Below are 19,485 nucleotides of genomic sequence, written 5' to 3'. Positions count from 1 at the left end.
AATAAGAATGATAGCTGGTTATGAATCATATCTTGCCGTGCTGAAATGCCAAATCTATATTTTATTACACTGAAGTTTAAGTCCATTAGACTAGTAGTTTTTATCAGTCAGTATATCTGCTGCTATCAAACTGCTGATACAGCATTAGTTTAACACAAATGGACCTTTGCACCTTTTTCAAGTGCCTTACATTTAGACAAATTTATGTCTTATCAAAAGATTAATCCTGGCAAATCATTGGAAATTATTTCTTGTGTCTGATCCAGGTGTGGTGAAATGAATTATCTGCTGTGCAGTTTGTTGTATATATTAGAAAATAGCAGTACATTTTCAAAAGCAATAGCAACATTCTGAGCACCAGGATTCTCAAAACAGTTTGGATTTTCTGGCAGCATTCTTTTGTTGCGTCAAATCTCATTGAGTAGCAAAGTTACAAGTGAAGTAGTGAACTTCACTTCTGCGTCCTAGTATTTTGTGTGGCCTTGAATCAACAAAACATAGAAACGCATGCTTAAATCTCATTAAAGTTGTAGTTAACCATGTGCATCAGTGCTTTGGTGATTCTGGGCCGCAGCTTTACTATTGGGAAATCATTCTCTTACTGTGTCCCGAGTGCTGCATTCTCTGAGTTTTCCCATTTTAGTAATGTAGTACGAAGAAATTTTCATCTAAAGACATGATGATAGTGTGTAACCTCCTCTAGTTCCATAAGTGCATTTTAAGGTACTTGTGAGAGATTTGAGTTACGCCAGCTCAGGTTTAAGAAGGTCATGAGCATAACTTAATTACTCTCCCTCCATTTAAAAAAAAAAATCCCTACCAGAGCTAAATGAAGAAAGCTGTTGATACAATATTAAATGCATAGTTAAAATCACAGCGTTTAGTCACAGCATAATGTAGCTTCACTTACCACATAAGCTATTTCTTAATTTTATTTTAGTACATAGACTAAAATATTTGTTTAAATGTATATAAAAGCACAGATAATGTTCAGTGAGGCAAAATTAATAACTTTGCATGGCTGGCCCAGTGTTCCCTCTAAGCTGCATGGCAGCATAGCTTCACAGGTGATTAATCAGCCCCGCCCAGTCAGTCATGCACAGAGTCCTGAGCCTCGGACTGGGTGGGGCTAATTAATCACCTGTGAAGCGGTGCTGCCACCCAGCTTAGAGGGAACACTGGTCTCGCCTGGTCAGGCTGGAACTTGTATTTTTTATATTTGCACAGTGAAAATATTCCTTCTTCCAGAAAACACAAACAAACAAAATAGTATTTGTGTAGTGGTTTTCTCCCCTCCACCCATTATTTATAATACGTTTTACAAGTGAGACACAAACACATGCTACATGGGAGAAATGCAGATGTTTGCCATAACAGCTCACTTTAAAACAAAGAAAATGTGAGAATTTTTAGAACTTCTAAAATGTGTTTTTAGGCTTTATTTTAACTTTTTATAGTTAAATCATCACAGATTTCAGGATGTTTTGTTTGGACTTCAAAAAGTCTAAATTTGTGGTTGATTAACTCGTAGCCTTAGTTGAAACCAGCAAGAGTCCCGTCTGTTTTTCTTTCCAAGGAAACAGACATTGGATTAGCAACAATTTGGAGGCTTAGAGACTTTTTTTTTATAAGCTCTGTTTATTTGAAAAAATCCTAGACAACCCTTTTTAGTTACAAGAAAACTTTGAAAATTTTCAAAGTTTATTCAGAGAAGCTCTGAAAAATTTGCTCCTCATCTTTCTCCTTTGGACTATCACAATTTATGTTTTCTTCTTTCCTCTTTGCAATATCCTTCTTGTTTCCATATAGCTAGTTCTATATAGTCAACCACCAACTGTATTTACCACATTCCACACATTTTTCCTAACCGGCAAATGCCTATTCCCTGTTCCCAAAAAACCCTTGGCATTATCCATTTGAGGGAGACATTATTTTGAGCTCTAGCCAGCTCTTCCTTTCTTTTTCGATCTTCCCTTTGCTTTTTATAGTCATCACAGATTTCATTGCCTTTGTTTTAACACTGGTAAAAGCTAGAAGAAATTTGAGTCGAGAATTACAATTTGTGAAGAGAAATTGGAGAATAACTTAAGCAAGAAGACTGAGATTTAATGTAATTGCCTAAATGGATGAGGCTTCTTGCTAACAATTATTTCAAGTTAACGCAATGACTATAACCCCTTAAAACAGCTTTTAGAAAGCATTATCGCGATTAGGTTATTAGCTATTAAAGAAATGTCTACAAACTGATGAAAATGTCCACCTCTTAGGCTACTTAATGGAGGGTAATACTTTTAAAAATTTTTATAGTATTTTTTTTTAAATGGCTCACTTCCAGATGATGCAAGGAAGCATTAAATTAAAAGATATAATCTGTGTTTAGGATTCAGTGCAGGAAGTATGTTGAGTAGATGATATGAAAGTCTGAATTTAAAAAATTACGTGATAATTTATTCACTTCTTAGTGCCAATCCCACAATTTATTAGTTCTTGTCCATCCATGGCGTTAATCAGGGATAATTCAGTGTTTAGACAGCCCTTAGTTTTGGTTATCCATTTTTGGTAAGGTGTTTTTATTCCCGGCAGTGTATGCGGAATGCTTCAAAGCGACGAGTCTTCCTTGCCTTCCCCCACCAGATCTGTGAACTGTTACAGAAAAAAAAAATCATTGTCAATATTTGTTTTGGGATTTAGAAATAGAGAGTGGGCATAGTTGGAATACATTTTTAGTGTAGCATGATGTGGCAGAACTTTTTTTTTTTAAGAGTTGCAATCAACTTAAAAATACACTTCTGTCTGAATTCTTTTACCTACTACTGTTTCCAAGTGGTAGAACTGATATATTTCTGTAATTATTTTAATTTGTTTAGTGCATTTGTGTATTTTAGTTTCACTTTTTTTCCTTCACGCTTTCATTCTTATCCTCTTTATGTGGGATTCTCAGGGCAAGTGAAATTACTTTTAATTAAAAAGAAATTGACTAGACTTCCGGTCAATTGTGTTCTTTTTAATAAATGTTTTTTCAATGGGTTTGATGTGGAGATTAGGCTGCCATTTTGTTGCTGATGCTGTTGCATATGTTATCACTGCTCTAACTGAGCAGTACACTTTGTTATCCTTCAAGTATGGTGAGAGTGCCTTGGTGTTTTCTAGCTGCTTCATAATGAATGTTGTAGCTGGGTAGCTCCATGAATTTCCCTGCCTTGTGCAGTATGGAAGATGCTCCACATTCTGATGGAGTTCTTCTCTCTTGGGAGCCAGGCTACACCCTAAGTATGTGCCTTAGTATGATGGATTACATCTCTGAAGAAGCCATTATGTTGTATTGTTTCAACAATTTGAGTACTGAATGCAGAATCTGTAGACAAAAGATTGCCCAAGTAGGCCTTTGACAATGGCTCCATTGTTAGGGTGGTAATATGAATATGAAAGAATCTTTAAATAAGCTTTTTCACTAGCCGTTAGTCTATTGTGTCACTGATTCATGTAATGAGGAGTCCCTAGGTAGTCATTAACATGTGTTGTCTCATAAACATGTCTTGAATAGCTGTTACTGTTTCAGTGAAATGACGCTAATACAACTGAATCCAGTGCACAGTTATAAAAAGTGTGTACTGCAATAGAAAAGGCCTAAAATCTGTGCAGTGAGCAAAATATTAATTGTAAAATTTATAACTACTCAGATTGGATCCTTTTTGTAGTTTTTGAAGTGTCAGCAAAAATGCATTGACAGTGAAAATTCTTACATCAGGGAATCACCACATGCCAGATTTTACGGAGTGTGGAGCATCTGCATTTCTCATTGGATTCAGTTGGATTTGCAGGTGTTCAGCATTTCTGCAAATCAAATCCAGCATATATCTAGAGTATCTGTATGTTAAAATGGCAGCATAAACAGTTGCATTTACATTTTTGTTAAGTTTGGAACTACTCTTAGGCTTAGTTTTGTCATGGTAATGTTGAGGTTTAAATTGTTATATTTGTAACCGAAGAAAGAGGGTGAGAATTACCTCCTGAAAAGAATATTATTCCTCTTTGGGAATCTGAATTGAGAAGGAGAAAACTGTCAAGTGCAAAATATTTCACATTACTGTCAGATGAAAATTCAAACCGAGGACCACCTAGGCACGTCCCATCTCTGTTTGTCAACAACTTGATTCAACTGCTCCTTCCATACATAAAAATATTTGTATGGTGAAAGTGGCAATTCTTTTGCTTTTGTTTCTCATTAATTTTATCTGATCTGCATAGGGCCCATGTACTGTATAATGCAAGTAAATACTATAAACTGGAGAATTCTACCTTTATCTAATATGCAACACATCATTGTCATGATAGCCTCAAAAAGTGAGTCTGAGGGTGGCCGTGTCAGTCTGTAACTTTAAAAACAACTAGTAGTCCTGTGGCACCTTAGAGGCTAACAGTAAATATCTCTATCTCGATCTTTATCTATATATAGTATCATGAACTTTCATGGGCAAAACCCACTTCTTCAGACCTTGGACCTTCTGTGTCTTTTGTTTCCCTGTCAGTAAAATGGGGATAATAACCTCCTTTGTAAAACACTTTGGCTGTGTCTACACTGGCATCCCTTCCGGAAAAGGGATGCTAATGTAGCACTTCGGAATAGGCCTATTCCAAAGTGCTACATTAGCATCCCTTTTCCAGAAGGGATGCCAGTGTAGACAGAGCCTTTGAAATATACTGATGAAAATTGCTATATATATTTAAAAAAAAAAACCAAAAAGAGGATTTCTTGACATCTCAATTTTTCTTGACTTTTCTATCTTTGCAATGCTCTGTATTTTCTTCTGCAAGGGGTAGATGAGTGGGTCTTCTCTCTGATATGGGGGAGGTAGTTAGTAAAGAGAACTTCTGAGATGCAGATGAGTAGCTATGGACTTCTGTGGCAAGAACAAGAGGGGATTTCCCTTCTGGTGAGAAGAGGCATTATGAAGCTGTTAAATAGATCTGCCCTTGCTATGCTGCAGCCTTTGAAGGGATGGAGCCCAGGCCACTGGGCTAACAGTGTCCATTGTAACACTGCAGGATGGCCATGTACCCCTTGGGGGGAGACGAGGTTTGCATGCCTCTGGGGTTTTCAGCAAAGGAGAGCTGCAATGGCGGTGTGGAGACCTGCTGTCCCTGTTCCCCCAAGGGGCGTGCTGTGCAGAGACAAAGACACTGGCCCGAGAAGCTGGCCTCTTTGAGCGGCATGTGGGGCCGTGACAGCCAGTGAGCTTTTCCGAGCGTCCCAGTGGGCTGCCAGCTGGAAGCCACCATGGTAAGTGTCTCTCAATCACAGCCTGGACCTGGTACTCCCTTGTGCACCCCAACATGCTATCCCAGGTCACAACCCCCTCCTATACCCAGCCCACCCTCCCTGACCTTGCACCCCTTCTGCACCCCAACCAAAATACCTTTGATTTGTGAAAGTGGCTGAAATAATATACACTTAATTGCACCCTTTATTAATGTTAAGCAAAGCCTTGGTGCCTCATTCTCTGATCAGTGTTGAGGCCTTTCGGAGGACTGGGTGCACACCCTTGTACTTGTCTGCTATGGTGCACTTTGTATGGCATTTTTTGGAATGATTTCAACAAACAGGGAAAAAAAGACGCCTGGCAATCGAACAAGTTCTGTAATGTGACAAATTGTGAGAAATGGATTATAAACTTTGTGAAAAACATTTTGATTGTACTCCTTTAATTGAAAATGGATTTATATTTTAGGAATGATACATTCACATAATTACAATATACACATTCAGGAGATTACAAGCTCTGCTATGATAGTTTACCTGTCTCATTTTGCATAAAGCATATTGGAGTTAGGCATATTCATATTCAAAAAATACATTTCCATAAAAATAGGGGGTGCAACTTCGGAGGGATGTGGACAGTTGAGGTTATTTTTTTTTTTTTGCTTCCTTTTCTATTCTCGTCTTCAAAACTGCTGCCAGGGTGGAGTGCACATTTGAGCTAAGAGCCCATAGGAACAACTACCCTTTGCAGAAAAAAATGTTCATTGCACAGTGGGAGTAGCCACACTATGGTGTCGCTTAGCTAGGGGAAGATAAAGATGGAGACTACTGTATTGATTTCGTTTAGCCCGTTCATAAGTTTAATATTACTTGTGCATAAATGTCTGCAGGAGTAGGGTAAGGTCATTGTGACGGGGCGAGGCAACCCCGCACTGAGCCTACAGGGCCCAGGCAGGGTTACCTGGCTGCAGAGGCCTCTCTCCCACAGCCCTACCAAGCATGCCCGGGCTGCAACAGGGCTATAAAAGCCTGGGGAAAGACTCAGTCTGGAGAGACAGCCGGAGGAGAAGGAGCTCCCACTCAGCTGTTGCCGGGGATGCCAGGAGAGACTGAAAGGGACGCAGAGGCGAGTTGGGGCAACCCCGGGACTACCGACCGAGGGGACACCGGCACGGAGCTCACAGCCAGCTGGGCAGGTACAGGGGAAGGCTCCGGTATTCTCTGATTTTTCTGGCTGCGCACTGGACGGAAGCCTGGCGTGGGTAGAGGGAGCAGCTGGAAGGCCACTCCTCCCGCCCCCACCGGGCTTCTGTGAAATCACAGGCTCCCAGCGCTGATAGTGGCCTTGCCTCCCAGCCTGGGAGTCCCAGCTGGGAGGCAGGGGTGCGATTGCTGCTCTGGGCGCTTCAGAAGCCTAGCCAGGGCGGGGGGAGTGGCTGGGAGTCCCATCTGGCAACCCTATCTTGCTCCGTCTCCTTCCTGCCCCTTCTCCAAGGCCCTGCCCCTGCTCATTCTGTCCTCCCTCCATTCTCCATTCTCCCTCCCTTTCACCAGGCAGGGGCAGAGGGTTGGGGCGCCGGCTCTGGTCTTGGGCTAAGGGATTTGGAGTGTGAGGGGAGGCTCTGAGCTGAGCATGGGGCAGGGGCCTGGGGTGCAGGAATGGATTCATGACTGGAGCAGGAGATCAGAGCTGGCTCCAGCTGGGCACTGCTTATCTCAGGTGGCTCCTGGTTGGTGGTGTAGTGAGGCTAAGGCAGGCTCACCCCTGCCCTGGCCCTGCACCACTCTCAAAAGCAGCCAGCAAACTCCTTCCATCCCAAGCCCTGTTGTGCCCCTTCTCCCCCCACCCCCGCTCCGTTCTATGCAGATAGAATACAGGGTGGGAGACGGAGCACCCTGACATCAGCATCCCCTCCTCTTCCTGCCTTGCCCTGTACAGAAAGCGGGAGGCTCCTGGGAAGGGACAGGAGGTGCACAGCAATGGGGGGAAAAAACAGCTGAAGTGCAGGCACTTGACAGCCTCTTGGCCAAACCAGTCAGGATCACCTGTGAGAAGCTCCAAGATCTACCAGTAGATCCTGATCTACTGGTTGACCACTGAGGTAAATAGACATTTGCTTATGAAAATATAGCACTAGATGAACTTTAAAAGATCTTTCTCATACCCGTTTTCTCTAATTCTGTGATGCTGGGTGGCTGAAGTGCAAATCAGCCCATTAAAGAAATGCCAAATGTAATTTTGGAAGAAAGACTTTTAAGCTCTACATGAATAGAAATGACACCCTCAGAGCTGATGTGAGGGTGACGCATTGATTGTCACATATAAGGGACTTAGACTCCTTACAGCTCAGGATTCTGTCACTCATCATTTATTAATCTTATCTCTCAGCAGAGGGGACAAATATGTTGTTCTCATTTCGTTTTAAAGGATGTTCTTATCTAACAACTTGTATCTTGTCCTGTAATTTTCTGAAACTATTAGTTCCTTAATTGTACTTCCTAAAAAGGTGTTTTCATTTGGCTTTTAGAGAGACTACTTGCTTGTTACTTCTACAGCAGTGTTTCCTGATAAATACTGATTTCTGTTCTAGGGGTGTATTGAAATGCAGACAGTTAAACTGGTGGTTCTTATAGACTGCATAATAAATCTCCTGTCTAAATTCTTCCTTTGTCCTCTCTGTTCAGTTTATTTGATTTAGTTATGTAGCTAATCAGCTTGCTGCTGCAACATAGCTACTGGTGCTTCTACCAGTAGGTTAGTGCTACATGCTCTCTTCCATCTTTGTCCTACTCCTGATTTACTCAGTACTGTAAATGTGAATAGGATGCATGTTTAGCAAAAACAAAAAACCCAAACAACTTTACTCTTGCCCATAATTATGATCAGGGCGTGACAAATTATACAATCTACTCGCCCATGGTGAGTAGATTGTAACCCGGAAGAGCCTTGTTTGGGCGATCTGCGCATGCGCGGCTGGTGAGCGGGGCTCGCCGCAGTTCAGCGAGCCCTGATTATGATGATTTTTGCTCTTTGTTTGAATTATGAAAGGGAAATCATGTCACATGTAGAGCTAAAAATGAACCACCCTTTCACGTGACCATCTACTGAAATCTGCAATAATGATAGTTTGGGCATTCATTATTATATTGCTTAGGAGTCAGAGGCATGGATCAAGACCATATTATTCTAGGAGCTGTACAAACAGAACAAGAGAGACAGTCTCTGCCCCCCCCCCCCCCCCAAGAGTTTACAATCTAAATATTTACAATCTAAATACAATACCTACGGTACATCTAAACTACATCTTTTTTCGATAAAGGGAGGTAAATTAGACGTATTGAAATTTCCCGTGCTTCATTTACATAATGGCTTTTGTTCCCCAAAAAGCTGCTTTTCGAAAAAAACCCGCGGTCAAGATGGGGATTGTTTGACAGAATGCCCCGTTTCGAAAGACCCTGTAACCTTTTGAAATGGGGCATTTCTGTTGAACAATCCCCGTCTTGAGTGCGTTTTTTTTTTCAAAACAGCTTTTCGAGGGAAAAAAAAGCCGCGACCGCCATTATGTAAATGAAGTGCGGCAAATTCAAATCCCGGTTTCATTTACAATTTCAATACGTATAATTTACCTCTCTTTATCGAAAAAGAGACGTAGTTTAGATGTACCCATAGTGAAAATACAAAGAAAAATTAGACAATAGCGTAGGGGCATTTCACATTTTCATTGCAATCTCAATCTACCGCAGAATGTTGATAAACATGCCATGGGTTTAAAAATAACTTCAGTAAAATAAAATAAGAATAGGAAGCCTATCCACACTTTGTTTTTTACCTCAGTGCTGCTCTTACTACTAAAAATTCCAAAGTGGTTTTAGTTTATTGCAATAAGTTATTCTTTGGTAATGTGCTAAACCAAAGTGTTAGATTCCCCCCCCCCCCCCACACACACACACATAGAAGTATTTCAGCCACAGATCTTATCAATCTTTACATTAGTTTATTTTCCCACATCCCTCAGCCTAAGAAAATCCATCTAGATTTTTTGATTGTTTTTCAGCAGTAACTGATCTTTGAGAGACTGGCACACCGTACAGGCTTTGCTATTCTTTCAGGCATTGAAAAACTGCATCTACAATAAAATCAATACTTGATGCAGCAGGTTATTTACATTTGAAAATATTGAAAGCCAAGGCAATTCATCAGCTAAAGAAACTGGGACAGAATAGCAGTGTGGTATTTGACAAAAATCTTCAATTATGAAATAGAGAGTAATTTCTGAATAGTGCTTGTCTGAGATATATTTGTAAATATTTAAACATAACATTAATTTCTTATCTTCTTAAAGTTACAAATGCCCTGGACTTCAGTCAACATTTTGTATGTCAATAATTACAGAAAAGTGGGTTTCTGTGAACTAGATTAATGTTTCTCAACCTTTTTTTATAAAGTACCCCCTTAAAAAAAAAGTACCCCCAGTACCTACAGTTTTCAGACACACATATTTTTTTCTACCATTGCAACACATTTGTTTCAACAACTTAATTGTAGCCAGGCGGGTGATGAAATTTTTGGGTGTAAAAGGTACAAAAATAATAAAATGCTGTAAAACTTAAAACAAAAATTCAGCTTTCTCCAGATTTCAGTTGTGTTGATGTACCCCTCCCCCCCCCACAGACTTCTCTCAAGTACCCTTAAGGGTACTCGTACCACTGGTTGAGAAACACTGGTCTAGATTATGCGTAAGCCTCCTATGGCTAGGAAAGTATGTAGGCATCATATATATAGTAGCCCAGTGTCTGAGTCTGTAACGCTGAAATGCTGGCTGTTCCCTCTGGGCGGCGCTGTTGTCTGAAATGCTGGATGTTCCCTCTGGGTGGCCCGTGCTGCATGGGGAGTGTGGGGCCCAAACGGCCGCTTGCTCCCCCATGGCGGCCCAGCTGAGCGGCACAGATGTCAGTCGAGTGCCACGGTGGGAGAGGAAGGGGGGACGGGGCGGTGATGTGCAGCATGACAGTGGCTCCAGGCCCCGTCCCCTGGCCATAAACTGGAGGCTCAGGAGAGAAGTCCGATGTGGAGAAGAGACCTGAAAATCCCGTCTTATAACGGGCTAATTGGCTAGTATATATAGTAGCCCAATGTCTGTGACTCTGTAATGCTGAAACACTGGCTGTTGCCTCTGGGCGGTGTTGTTGCCTGAGTCACGTCCTTCGCCTCCCACCATGGCGCTTGGCTGACTTCTGCGCTGCTCATCCAGGCCACCACGGGGGAGCAAGTGGCTGTTTGGGCTCTGTGGTCCCCCGAGTGAGAGGCAGAAGGGGGAGAGGAGGAGAAGAGAAAGAGTGAGAGGCAGGAGGAGGAGAAGAGAGAGAGGCAGGAGGCAGAGGAGAGCTGAGAGAAAGAGAGAGGGGGAAGGCAGTAGGAGGAGAAGGAGAGAGAGAGACAGATGTGGATGAGAGACCCGAAAATCCCGTCTTATGACGGGCTATTGGCTAGTGTGTATATAGATTCTCTGTATTTTAGGCCTTGATACAGAAGGGTGTCCCCCCACACTGCTATTCCTCTTCCTTCCTGAAGGGGTGAACCATGAGGGTTGGAGAGACTGTTAAATGCATTTGTCAAAAGCGCTCATGTGATGGGGGAGTAATTTGTGCCTGTCAAAAGACGGTTTCAGATTACTTACTCCCTGGAGCAAGGGGGGAACCAAGGAAGGAATTGTGGCACCTCCTTACACAAATAATTGATCAAAGACTCAATCTGGCTTTATAACTTGTAGGTATAAATGGGTATAGAAACTGTGATAATGGCTTGGAGAGAGGACTTTTTTAGATTAGTAGTTGGTAGCATATTCACTGTTTTTCCTGCTTGAGTAATTTATACCTGTTCAGACACTAGAATATTATTCATTTCAAATACTGTCCACTAGTGGTGTTGAACACACAAAGCATGGTCCCTGCCACAAAACAAAAACAACTTTGTGTTATTAGTTTCTTCCTTAGAATGAGTCACCACTTACATTTGTGCTGAAGAAGGGGAAAAAAGTAATCTAGGACCAACTTCAGATTTTTAAGATCTGAATCTGTGTTCTGGTGACTGTCAAAGTTCAGGATAACCTCTTGTGTGGTCAGGCAAGGGTCCTTCCCTACTCTAGGCTCCCAGTTCCTCAACCTCATCTCTTTTGGAGAGACCTACATTTCACCCACCTGAGTGAGGTTTTTCCAGGCTACACAGACAATTCTCTGCCGGCATTGAGCGTTTCCCCAGCAAATCAGACTGACTCAGCAGCCTTGCTTTTCTTTCTCCTCACAGGTTATGGATGACACACAGCCCACAGTTATAAGTTACTACACAGTTCTAGCTAAGCAAACAGGTTTATTTTTAAGGTGGAATCCTCAGAGAAAAAAAAAACAATAAAAGAACCTACATAGATGCTAATAAACTTACCAGCACCTCCACATCCAGTAAGGGCTCTGGCAGGTGAACAGTCCTTCAAACCCTGCCAAGGGTTTTCACCCTAGTTACAAGTTTATAATGGCTGCTAGCTCAGAATAAGCACCCCCTTGAAAATCCGTCTTTTATACAGTTTGGTCTTGGTATGCAATACTTAGCAAGCACTCCCCTCGGGAAGTAGTTACAAAGGACTGGGCTTTTGCATAAGAACAGGAGGGGACTGAGGAGAAATTTGCATTCAATTTTCCTGAGATATTTTGTAGGAAGTCCTCTTCCCAAAAGTTCATTCTTATCTGCCACATTGTTCAATACAGTCCTTTCATCATGCCAGTCCACAGTAATATATAACCTTTGCATTTAACGCAATGGACTCTGAAAATACTTTAAAACTTAATTCAGTAAAGTCTCCCAAAGGTATTGCAGATAATTGCCATATCTCTCAGTCTTTGACTCCAGCTTATTAATAGCCCTTTTGACTTATGAATATTTTTTGGTTCATACATGTTTGATGTTTCTTTTTTTCTAGGCCTTCTTACCCATGAGAATAATACCTCTTTTCAGAAAGCACTAAAAATATTTAAATCGGGGTTTTAGTTGAGTATTGTTTATTGAACAAGACTGGACATTTTTAGCTTGTATATAAATAAGTATAAGAGGTATAGTACCTGAGACACAAACTTGTTTAATTTTCACTATGGTTTGTAAATATTTCTAGCAAGCAGTACAACAACAGAACTAGTGGATGTTTTTTTTTAATGAAAATACATTATATTTCTCGTAGTACTCTGAAATAGTAAACAATGCTACTCAACTGTCTTACAGTCAAAGCAAACAGAAAGCAGAGTCAGTAACATTATATAATATAGTTATTAAATTCACCATGGTAGCTCTTTAAAAGTATGTAATTGAGAGTGAAATCTTAGATGTGCTGTGTATGTTTGACTGTTAAGTCACAAATGATTCATTTTCATTTCTCTATTCCTTTGTTGTTCAAGAGCTTTTAGGCTTAAATTTACTGTATGTTCATCCTTTTTCCTCAAGGGAATCTCTTCTTTTTAGTCATAATGGTCACTTAGTAATTTAATATTGTTTCAACTTAAAGTCTGAAAAGTTGTGACATTCCTCTGTCCAGTTCAAATGCCTTTTAAAAATAAGTATATATCATATACTTTGAATTTTATTATAACTTTCTCCGTGGCTCCTACTATATTTCTGCTTTTCAAGTTGTTTTGTTTTCATGGATCTAATATTCTTCATGCAAAATAAAATGGCTATTGCTTATTGAAATGCTATTTTATACTACTGGAAAGAGAGTTGATCATACTTGACTTCTTGCCCCATGGAGTTTACCAGCGAGATTGTATAGTATTTTTTGTTTTGTTTTATTAATATTTTAAACTACTTTGTGTAAATGGGGAAGGGGACTTAGAAGTACAGGTTGATCCTCTCTAGTCTGGCAACATCCGTGGTCTGGCATGATTTTAGTTAGCTGAATGTCCACCTATCATGAGTGTGTCCAAGTTACCCATGGTCCCATAAAGTTTGTTTACAGCCACTAGTCCTGGCTCTCAGTGTTCTGCGCTATTATTTAGCTCTAAATATCTTATCCCGAAATGTCGTCTTAGAGCCCAGTAAGCAGTGGAAGTTTTGGTAATGCTGCTAGACAATTCTGACATCCCATAGTTCAGCACCAGTCAGGTGCTGAGGATACCAGACTAGAGAGGTTCAGCACCGGTATGTGGACTTGCACTTTTACTTTGATTTCCTCAGAATTTCATCACAGAGTAGTTTGAATGTTATTGCTATAGTCAACTTTTGCTATAAGTAAATCAGAAATGATTGTTATAGACATTATCACAGCAATTAGAGTAGAAAATATTGAGGCCATTTTTAATGCAGTGAATTGTGATCAGTTAGCATTCATTTAGTGAATGTTATACAATTTGCCTTTATATAAAGCTGCTCTAAAATCTATATTATCAGGTTTGTAAACCAGGCCGGATTGCATTGGTAGGAGGGAAAAGGCCAGATTCTTTGTTTCATAAATGCACAATTTATATCAGTCAGCCACTTCTCATCCAGATGGTGCTGTTTGTGGGACTATAGTTGAGAACCATGCTAATTGGTTCACAATCTTTCTTGTTTTTTTAAGCAATATTAATTCATAAAATACAAAACATCGGGATAAGCCAACATTTAAACTCTGGAACAAAATCCTTGCATTGTTCCATACCAACTAAGCAGTGAAGAGTTTTTACATGTGCATGAGTGTCTGTTTTTTTGAAAATTTTAAAATGAAGCCTATATAATTAGTTTAAATTATCTAAACCAGAGAAAGAGCACTTTTATGGTTATAAGAATGTGTCATTTATTCATTGTACCTTGGCCTTTCCAGACAATCAAATATTGTGATTCTTACAGTAAATATGTGCAAGAGAGATCCTGGCAAATGATGATTCTCCCATGATGCTCTTGCAGGTGACATAAGATCCAAGTTTCGTCACTTTATGGTGGGCAGAAGGCAGCAGCCTTTAACATGTTCCCAAGAGAGATCCGGTAGTGCAAACTTGGTATTGCTTTTATTGTGCAGACACTTACATGCATGCTTAATTTTGGCAGGAGTGTGTACAGGAATAAAAATCTGATGGCTTTTGAAGGGGCACGTTCTGTGTCCCTGCCAGGGCCCTGAGGTGAAAAAGTTCTGTGCTCTCCTGCTGATTAGTGGGCAGAGGTGTGCCCCTACTTGCTCCCACTTGTGCATACCCCTGACTTGGATTGTGAATATTAATTTCAGTGGGACTATTCAAGGTAGTAAAGTTAAGTGCCTATGTAAGTGTTTGGAGGATCAGGCGTATGCAGAACATTGCTGGCACTTGTACAACTATTTGCTAGCTTTGCCAAAGAAACAACATATTGTGAGTGTGCGTGCAGCTGTTTCTTGAGCAGTCGAGCGCTATGTGGAAGTAACATGTTACAGTGTCATGGGTTTCTCAGAAAGTCCAATGTTATCGTAGAAATATTTCTCAGATCTTGGATGAAATGTAGAGAGGCAGACAGGATACAGGCTCTCCCCCTACCCTTGTGCACAAAGTTCCTTTTTTTTTAATTAAAAAATATGATTAGAGATAATGAGTGTAATAAAACGATGTAATCAAAGAATATATAACATGTTTTACCAAAATTTAGAATACATTTTATAACATTTTTATCAATATTCATGATATGTTTAAATGTTTTAAATATTCTAATTAAAAATATGTAATTGAAAAACTGTGAACAGTGATTTTCTGTCCTATAAAATTACTCCTCTTTTGCTATGGCAAAGCAGTGATTATTTTTTCCAGGTGTTTTTATGTGGAAAAAAACAATTTTAACCATGACTATCCTCTTAATTGGCATGTAAGACAAATATGGCTCCATGTTTTCATAAAGTTGTCAGAAGTGTACTCACTGGAATGTTACATCAACAGGATGAAACAAAGGCAGTGATTAAGTGATTAAAAATAAAAAATGTGAGAAGTGAAGTTTCATCAATGATGACTTTATGATTACAGTGGTCTTAAATCTGATCCGTGTATACACAAGACACCAAAATCCAAGAGTTTCCTCATTTTAATATTAACATTTATTTTGGAAAGTAAAAAGGGATAGAAATGAAGTTAAATGTTTAGTGTTTAACTGATGGCAAAATATTGGATCTAAAACGTATATCATTATGATTACTGCCTTACTTTCCCTCCCACTCACCAATGAGTGTGTGGCATTATTTTAGGAGAAACAACACAGACTCCTAGGGCACCTTGAAGGTTAACAGATTTATTTGGGCATAAGCTTTCATAGGCAAAGACCCACTTTGTATCTTAAAAACCAGAGCCAGAAACCAGAGCTTTGCTTCTTTTGAAAGTCAAATCCAAGCTTGCAGGTGTTTTAAAATGTTGTTTCTGTCTCTAGTATTTTTGTGAGAGATCACATACTAAAATTAGTGAAGTGGGATGAAGGTGGAGGAGTGCATAAATGGAAAAAAAAAAGATGAGACATGAATTGAAGGTGCTAAATCTTTGAGTTAGAAAGACTACAGCTGTCTGATACAAATGCTTCAGGACCAATACATTTATGTTAGAGGGGGAAATTTAATCACTGGGGGTATGTCTACACTACCCCGCTAGTTCGAACTAGCGGGGTAATGTATGCATACCGCACTTGCTAATGAAGCCCGGGATTTGAATTTCCCGGGCTTCATTAGCATAAGCGGGGAGCCGCCATTTTTAAATCCCCGCTGCTTCGAACCCCGTGTAGCGCGGCTACACGGGGCTCGAACTAGGTAGTTCGGACTAGGGTCCTATTCCGAACTACCGGTACTCCTCGTGAAACGAGGTGTACCGGTAGTTCGGAATAGGCACCCTAGTCCGAACTACCTAGTTCGAGCCCCGTGTAGCCGCGCTACACGGGGTTCGAAGCAGCGGGGATTTAAAAATGGCGGCTCCCCGCTTATGCTAATGAAGCCCGGGAAATTCAAATCCCGGGCTTCATTAGCAAGTGCGGTATGCATACATTACCCTCCTAGTTCGAACTAGGAGGGTAGTGTAGACATACCCTGGGATCTTATAAAATTACGAGTATATCACCAGGAATAATGGGGATCTTTTCTCACACTGATGGGGTTTCTGCTAGATCTGTTGATTGTTCTGTACCTGGATCCTGAGCACACCCTATATCCATGTAGTTGGTCCCATTTTTTGCCAGCCCTCTGAGAGAGGGGCCAAGGTTTTGATTTGAACATAGTCACTTGGATGGCAACAGTACCAGACATGCTCTACATTCTTTTAGGTATGGTGACATTTTAGTATGTTTATTTCTGACCCTCTGTATTTTGAGTACTAGTGTAAGTAAATACTCAAGCAATCGGGATTGCTTACAAACTCTGCATTAATTTCCCATCTTAATGCCTCCCTTTTCATTATGCTTCCTGAGGAAAATCAGCCAGGCTAAATCTACTTTGTTAATAATAATTAATAACAGTAATTTATAAGCCATGACCTTTCAGCAAGTTGGAAATGGTCTGCAACAAGTCCTCCTGGAGGCATTGGTACTCCAGAGTAAGAGGGGAAGTTTTGTGATAGTTCTTATTTATTTATTTATAAATTGGTACAGACCCTGTGGAGTTTACTTTGAAATTAAAAGTAACTTTTTTTAAAAAATTCTGCTCCTGTGTTTTCAATGAGTCTTTCACTATGTTGATAACATAGTATATTTCTGTATTGCAGAAGCTGCCAGGCTGAAGCTGGAGGGTTTGGCAGCTCAGAAGAAGGCAGTTGGGGCTTTTGCTAGCTGGAAAGCCTTGGAAAGCAATTTGGAATTGGCTGAATTTTGGTGATTGAGATAAATGAGGAATTGAGGTCTCTAAGGCCTCTTTTGGGATGTCTGCAGTCTCAGGAAGAGCCTGCTGTATTCATTGTACATTCACTTCTGACTTTAAAGCTCATTTTCACAACCAGCGGAACTTGCACCATGAAGGGCCAAGGTTTTTTTGCAAATGTAAAGGGGCAGAACTTAGGTGAATACACTGGGGGGGAGGAACAGAATTGCTGGCCCCTGAGTAAGGGAGGGTCCCAGATCAGTGTTCCTGGAAGGGGTGGGGCAGTGTTCCTGTAAGCTGTGCACTTGAGCTGCCACCCAGGAGAGATACAGATGCTGCACAGCTGATTAGGAGAGTTCCCACAGCTGCAGGCTATGTTTCTACTGGTAGTGCACAACTGCACATGCCTCTGTGCACATAAAATTTATTCTGCAAGTGGATGAGAAAAAGAGGGATCATTGGCACCTGGACAAGTGTTTATGCAGCTAAATAGTTCTGATCTAAAGAATATTAGTGAACAGTTGAAGATCAAAAGAAAGAAGTATTTCTTTTTAGCATAGAAGCAGAAAGCTGCTTTCCTTAGCGTCTTCAGCACACAGAGACACATGCAGGTATGAGAATGCTGAGAATTCATGAAATGGTCTTTTCTGCACAATGTACAGAAAATACAGGCTCTGTATTGACAATGGTGTACATTTATAAGCAAAGTGGTCATAGCCCTAATTTTCTTTTTAGATTGCTCAACCTTATTTAATTCTTTACATAGATTTTACTGAATTCATCACTCAGGTTCAATACACGTCTTCCATTGATATCATTTTTGATAGGTGAAATTATGGATTTAGCCTGAAGTTTTGTTCCATTGAATTGTTTAATTGTTAAGAACCAAAGTGTCTTGGTATTAAGGTATACAGGCCTGCCAACCAGGGGTGGCAAAGAGGGCAACTGACCTGGTGTCGGTGATTAAAAGGTGCCTGAGGATCAGCAGTGGCAGCTGGAGCCCAAGGCCCTTTTAAATCCTGCAGGCAACAGGGCTGGTAGAGAGAGTGTACAGCACTGAAGGCTGGCTACTCCAGACTTACCCCTTCTGCCTGTAACCGCAGTGTTCCCTGTAAGCTAAGCTCTTGGGTGACCACCCAGGAGAGATTCAAATGTTACCTGGCTGATGAGCAGAAATGCCCACAGGCAGCAGCATATGTTTTAATTGGTGGTGCACATCTGCACATGTCTTGGTGTACATAACATTTATTCCATGCATGGATAGAAAAAAATAGAGGGAACACTGCTGGTGATTCTGTCTCTTTTCTGTATGGTTTTTTTTGAGAGGGGAGGGGAGGAAAGGAGGAGAGCTTCAGCCCCTTGTATTCCCAAAAGGCATCTCAGGGGTGCCCTAGATGGGAAGAGGGTGGGAAGGAAAGTGGGCATGCCCTCAGCTAGCTCCTTTCACCTGCATGGTGATTCTCTTTTGTTTATGGTTTTAAGAGAAGTAATCCTATTCTATTGTCCTGGTACAATCAAACCATGTCCTTCCTTTAAGTTATGATAAGAGGAAGCTGTATACCAAATTTGGTTGTTCTAGCTCTTACCATTTAGAAGGCATTCTTGAATGAACAGACAGACAAACTCTCTTAAATACATAGTAGATAATAAACAGTCTCTTTTCCAAAGAGCTCAAAGCTTAAATCTGGGACTGCTGCTGGCTGACAGGAGAAACACGAAGGACCTAAAAACTTCCCTTCCCAGGCCCCTGCACTAAGAGTGAGTACAATAGGAGTCCAGGAGGAGGCATTTTCTGCCTCCCAACAAGGACTGGGAAACATCTGAGACCTACAAAGTGTTGGGGAGCTTTTTCAGTCCCTGAGATTCCTCTATTGTTCCAAGGAGGAGTACAGGAGTTTGGAAGCTTGATCTTGTTGCTGCTTCTCCGGCAGATCCTGGTAAGCATGTAGCCATGTGTGCAACATGAGAGTAAGAAAGCTATTCCAATATTTTTTTTCTAAAGGACTGACTGGCTAAATTCAGGACATGCTTTTTTAATTGTGCTTATCTAAACAACGGACAAGGAAGTAGCAGCTAAAACTTGCAAAGACATAAAACCAACTTTCAGAATTCTAGTAAACAGATATGTTCAAACCTCTACCCAGGTGATCCTTAACTCTTAAATTCTACTAACATTCTCCATCTGGAGAGTAGATAGGGACCCAGACAGGTGAAAGGGGCTGGCTGGAGATGTTCCTGCCCTCCCTGCACCAGCGACTGCCCAGACCATAAAGCCTCCTACTTCTCAGGTGTCTTGCAGGGAGGCTGAACCCCCCCCCCCCCCCCCCCCACACACACACACACTCTGATTCATATGGGAATATTGCTGGCTGTTGCCTCAGGGGAAATGGTTTGTTGCACTCAACTCTGGATGGGGGCAGCCCA

Source organism: Pelodiscus sinensis, chromosome 2 (genome assembly GCF_049634645.1).
Source record: "Pelodiscus sinensis isolate JC-2024 chromosome 2, ASM4963464v1, whole genome shotgun sequence".
NCBI lineage: Eukaryota > Metazoa > Chordata > Testudines > Trionychidae > Pelodiscus > Pelodiscus sinensis.
Note: the sequence above shows the minus strand (reverse complement) of the source record.